This window comes from Arachis hypogaea, chromosome 9 (genome assembly GCF_003086295.3).
Source record: "Arachis hypogaea cultivar Tifrunner chromosome 9, arahy.Tifrunner.gnm2.J5K5, whole genome shotgun sequence".
NCBI lineage: Eukaryota > Viridiplantae > Streptophyta > Magnoliopsida > Fabales > Fabaceae > Arachis > Arachis hypogaea.
The window spans coordinates 107,181,737-107,187,798 of NC_092044.1; the positions used below are offsets into that span (position 1 = coordinate 107,181,737).

Genomic DNA, 6,062 nt, shown 5'->3' on the forward strand with positions numbered 1-6,062 from the left:
CCAAGTTCTATGGTCTACCCGCTCAAGACCCTTTTAGACATCTTAGGGACTTTCAAGGTGTATGCTCAACCACTAGGAGAAAGGGCTTCGATGAAGTTTCTATTTGGGTGTTTGCCTTTCCATTCTCTCTTGAGGAAAGGGCAAAAGAGTGGTTTTATACCCTACCCGATGATGTTGTCACCAATTGGGTTTTGCTTCGAAGGGAATTTCTAGACAAATTCTTCCCTCCGGAGGTGATCGATAGGTTGAGAAAAGAAATCTCATGCATCATTCAAGGTGATTTGGAAACTCTTTATGAGTATTGGGAGCATTTTAGGAAGCTCCTTAATTCATGTCCTCATCACATGATTAACGATTTGGTGTTGATTAGTTACTTTTGCCAAGGCATGAAGCCACAAGATAAGATCCTTTTGGATGCTTCGAGTAATGGCTCTTTAACAAAGTACAAAATGGCGGAGGAAGCTTGGCAACTTATTGCTGATTTAGCCGAATCTACCCAACATGCAAGGCAAGAAACAATCATCCAAGGGCCATCAATGAAGTTTCCTCTAATGAGTATGCACTCACCAAGACCTTAGGAGAGATGACCACCATTCTCAAGCAAATTCATCTTAATCAACAACAACCTCCTCCACAACAACAATACCAAATGGTAGCTCTACAAAGAGCATGTGGAGTTTGTGCTTGCAACTCTCATTATACCGATGAATGTTCACAACTCCAAGAGGACAATACCTTGGCAGCCACCAATGCTTACTTCAACCATTCCAATCAAGGCCCCTATCAACAAGGGGGTAATTATAACCAAGGGTGGCAAAACCAAGGTTGGCAAGGCAATTCCAATCAAGGGTGGAGAGATAGTTCAAATCAAAGAGGAAACAACAAGTTTTAACCATACCACAACAAACAAAATCAATCATTTCAACCACAAAACCAAGGCAAAAAATATCAGCCTCCACACTAAAGATAAGCTTAAGTGCCTCAAATCACACAACCACAAGTTCCTCAAATCACCTACCGTTCTTCTTCCTCCAACCAAGCTCCTATGGATGATACTCTTCACACTATTCTTCAAGGACAACGGGAGCTTCAAACCACACTTCACTCTACCCTTCCCGCACTCACCTCTACCCTCCAAGAGCTTATATCTCATATGGCTCCACCTTCTACCAATAACAAAAGCACCTTCCAACCTTCAAGCTCAAGTTCACTCCCCTCTCAACCATTGCCCAACCCAAAGGGTAGCATCAATGCTATCTCTTTAAGGTCTGACACCAAACTACAAGAGAGTAGTTCCAAGGAATCAAAGGCAAAGGAGGCTATTCTCGATGAAGACATTGTTGAGGTGGAGGATGTGGATGATGAGAAAGAAGTTCAAGAACTTGTGGAAGAGGAAGTCGCTCAAACAAGAGAAAGTGGTCCCAAGGAGGAAGATGCTTTAAAGGAAGCCACGCCAATTCCCTTTCCAGCTTTGGCAAAGAGGACCAAAAAGCAAGTGCAGCTGAATCCCAAGATGGTGGATATCTTCAAAAAGGTTGAGGTAACCATTCCCCTTTTTTACACTATTCGCCAAGTTCCTAAGTATGCTAAGTTTCTAAAAGATTTATGCCTGAACAAGGAAAAGATTAATGAATTAGAAACTATTCCTTTGGGTAGCTCAATTTCTGCTTTGATGGGTGCTATACCGGAGAAATGTGGTGATCCCGATCCTTGCTTAGTTTCTTGCACTATAGATGATGTTGAATTTGTGGATTCTATGTGTGATCTTGGTGCTTGTATGAGCATTATAACTTTGTCTATTTACAATGAATTAGACCTTCCACCATTGAAAAGGTCAGCAGCTCGTTTTGTTTTAGCCGACAAGAGCATTATTTCTGTGGCCAGTATTGCTGAGAATGTCTTAGTGAGCATCAAAAGATTAACCTTCCCGATTGATTTTTACATCCTTGAGATGCCTTCTAATGACTCCGGGAAGCCATCATCCATTATATTAGGGAGGCCTTTCTTGAAGACTTCTAGGTTTAAGCTTGATGCATTTTCGGGCACTTACTCTTTTGAGATTGATGGTAGAATGGTACGCTTCAATTTGGATGAGACTATGACGCATCCGCCCGAAGATCGCTCTATCTTTTAGTGTGATTTGATTGATGAAGTTGAAGCTGAGATTCACCATGATACCCCTCATGAGATGAGTATGAATAAAGGCCTAAGTGTGAAGAAGGATTATGACTATAATGTGGGCTTCCCACTACCTCCACTATTGCAAGAAGACTCTAATGAGAAGTTGCAACCTTTCTCTCTTCAATTAAAGTGTGTTTTGTTAGAGGAAGATGAGAAAATTGGGCTGGAAGAAGTGAATACTGATGTAGACTTCATCCAACCTCCTAAATTTGATGTGTTTGATAATGAAGAAGGCTTAGAAGAGGTTGATGAAGGGTGGCTACAAATTGTTGAAGTGGACTTTACCCAACCTCCCAAATTTGATTTGATTGATGGTGAGGAAGTGGTGGACAACCAAGCAATGAAGGTCCTAATGCAAGAATGTAGAAGAACAAATTCACCCCAAGAGCAATTTGAATAGGTAAAAATTTTACCATTGAACTTCATTGGCCCACATCAATATGCTATCTTGGAGATGGATTCCCAGCTTAAAGTCCTTCTTGGAGTGTTGGATGATGAAACCTTAGACATCAGATGGAATAGAGATCTCAAGTTCATCAAGGAGACCGAAACTGGACTTGAGGTCCAAGCATGGTGCAAGGAAAAGATGAGTGGATTCTAAGGTGTGGCAGAGTATTTTAGTGAGAATTCAAGAGTTGAGCCATCCACACAGAATCATAAGGATCACCAAGAAGAAGTTCTTGAAGAATTGGTGGACCTCAACTTTTGAAGGCCAAACATAGATGGAGACTCAAGAAGGAATGGAATCTCAAACCAACATAACAAGAGCTCATTGACCGTCCAACTTAAGGACGTTAAAGAAAAGTGCTAGGTGGGAGGCACCCCACCATGGTATGATCTTCCTTGTTTATAGTTTCTTTAATTTTGTTTTCATCTCTTTGATTAGATATGATATGAATTTCTTGTGTTTGATTAGATGTATTTGAATGATGGTTGTTTCATGAGGTTTTCATCTAGGCTAGTCTGTTTAATTTGGCTATTTTGGTTATTTCCATGAAATTTTAAGTATTTTTAGTAGTATTTTGGTTGTACATATGCCAAAATATGTCATAATTGCTTTTTCTTATTTTCTAAAAAAAGGGTGGGTCGTCATGCGTGCGCGTGACCCACGCGTATGCATGACCCCTGAGATTTGATCATGCTGGTGGGGTGTGAGGCGCACAACCCTCCCCACGCATGCGCGTCACCGATGCATATGCATCGCCTCGAAAACCCTATTTCATGCTATTGTTGTGCCGAGGATGTGCTAATTGCATGGTGCAGATAGTGAGTTGTGCTGAAACCATGCGGGTGCTGTGCGAAGGGCGCAATCAGCCCTCACGCTTGTGCGTGGATGACATGTTCACCTCACCCTCTTCTTCTGCTTCCCACGCGTGCACTTGAATGACACGTACGCGTTACTTTGCGAATCCAACTTACAGGTGCGCGCTGCCCTGTTTCGTTCCTTTCCTTCTTCTTTCTTCTTTTCCTTCTTTCTTCTTCTTACTTCTTTTCATCACATCTTTTCTCTCTCCAGTTCGGCGGTCGCACCCTCTCTCTTAAATTTTCTCTTCTCACCTCTCACATTTTCCTTTTCTCGCCTCCATTTTTCGTTTCTTCTTATCCCTCTTGTCAAGGTTTTACTTCTCAACTTATCTTGCATTTTAATTTTCTTTTACTTATGGTACTTGATTATCTCTATTTTTATTAAGTGCAAGTTAATTTTGCTTTTTGTAGTTAGCTCCTTTTTCTTATTTTCTTAGGTGTTGTGATGACATTAGTGTTGGATTTTCATACTAAAATTTTGTGAATTTAATAGATTGTCTTGGTGTCTCTTACTTTGTTTTGTCTTGTTTGATGATGCTATGGTTGTTGCCTTTGGTTTTGAGTGTGCTACATACTTGATTTTATCAATTTGCTTGTTAGTTCTTACTATGTACACCAAGTGTTTGTGAAAAAGAATCAATGAAACCTTGCCTCAATTTTGACTTTATTCTTGCAACTCTTTACTACTTCTTTATAACACTTGCATTCCTTGTGCATCACTATACTCTTTTTTCATGATTAATTCTTATTGTTCATGGATTGTTATTCCTTTGAGATGATGCATGAATTAGTGATTTAACTCTATATCATTCTTTTTGTGCCTCATTGTTGTGGAGTTTTTGTGAGTCACTCCTCTTCTCTTATCATCACTATTCTTGCATATGTTTTACATTGTTGATATCGATGCTTGGGTGTGTTCTTGTCATGCTTTATGCTTATATGCTTTCTTCACCCTTGCATCATGTGCTTGTGATTTACCTCAATGTTTTAGTTGATTTATCACTTACATGTTATTACGACCATGTACGGAGACACCTTATTCTTATTTGGTATTTTTTCTCACTTGCACTTTATTAATTTCATATCTTTCTTTCTTAGCTTAATGTTTATCCCTTCTCCTCCTTTTCAGGAAGGTCACCAAGAGAGAACATGAGCAAGTTCCTAGGAAGGTAGCCAATCGGCAATTCCAACATCACCACAAGCACCTCAGCTATCTACCCACCTTTGGAGAAAACCGACACCCCGGAGGCCACTTCCAATTTTGGCGAAGAAAGCGCTCAAGAGGTGGACATGGGCCCCTGTCACACCATCCTTAGGCCATTGAAAGTGGTAATTCCATATCCACCCCTTGCTCATCTTTGAATGCACCGAGAACGATGCAATATTTAAGTGTGAAGAGGTCGATGACCGACTTTCGTGGGTAATAACTCCTCCTTCTAACACCTAAACTATATTTTTCTTTGTTAGTTAGTATAATTTTCTTTTTGTAGTTAGTTTCTGCATGATAGGTGATGAGCGAATAATTTATACGCTTTTTGGCACTGTTTTTAGTACATTTTAGTTAGTTTTTAGTATGTTTTTTTATTAGTTTTTATTTAAAATTCACTTTTCTGGGCTTTACTATGAGTTTGTGTGTTTTTCTGTGATTTCAGGTAATTTCTGGCTGAAATTGAGGGACCTGAGCAAAAATCTAATTCAGAGGCTGAAAGAGGACTGCAGATGCTATTGGATTCTAACCTTCTTGCACTCGAAGTAAATTTTCTGGAGCTACAGAAGCCCAATTGGTGCGCTCTCAATTGCGTTGGAAAGTAGACATCCTGGGTTTTCCAGCAATATATAATAGTCCATAATTTGCCCAAGATTTGATGGCCCAATCTGGCGTTCCAAATCAGCTTTAGAATTCCCGGCGTTTAACACCGGAACTGGCACAAAAGTTGGAGTTAAACGTCCAAACTGGCACAAAAGCTGGCGTTTAACTCCAGGAAAAGTCTCTACACATGAAAGCTTCAATGCTCAGCCCAAGCACACACCAAGTGGACCCCGGAAGTAGATTTTTACGTCATTTACTCATTCTTGTAAACCCTAGGTCACTAGTTCACCATAAATAGGACTTTTTGCTATTGTATCTGTACCTCATGACACATTACACATTTCTTATTGTATCTTCTACGGCATGAGTCTCTAAACCCCATGGTTGGGGGTGAGGAGCTCTGCTGTGTCTTGATGGATTAATGCAATTACTACTGTTTTTCATTCAATCACGCTTGCTTCTATTCTAAGATATCACTTGTTCCTCAACTTGATGAATGTGATGATCCGTGACACTCATCATCATTCTCACCTATGAACGTGTGCCTGACAACCACCTCCGTTCTACTTTAGATTGAGTGAATATCTCTTGGATTCCTTAATCAGAATCTTTGTGGTATAAGCTAGAATTGATGGCGGTATTCAAGAGAATTCGGAAGGTCTAAACCTTGTTTGTGGTATTCTGAGTAGGATTCCAGGATTGAATGACTGTGACAAGCTTCAAACTCCTGAAGGCTGGGCGTTAGTGACAGACGCAAAAGAATCAC

The 6,062-nt window shown here is 40.2% G+C and overlaps 1 non-coding gene across 1 annotated transcript; it reads right to left on the minus strand.

The window, feature by feature from the left end:
- Nucleotides 1-242: 242 nt before the first annotated feature.
- On the minus strand, nt 243-346 carry LOC112714117 (small nucleolar RNA R71). The gene has a single exon (XR_003159073.1). It is a non-coding gene; the product is annotated as a small nucleolar RNA R71 (small nucleolar RNA).
- Nucleotides 347-6,062: the final 5,716 nt, after the last annotated feature.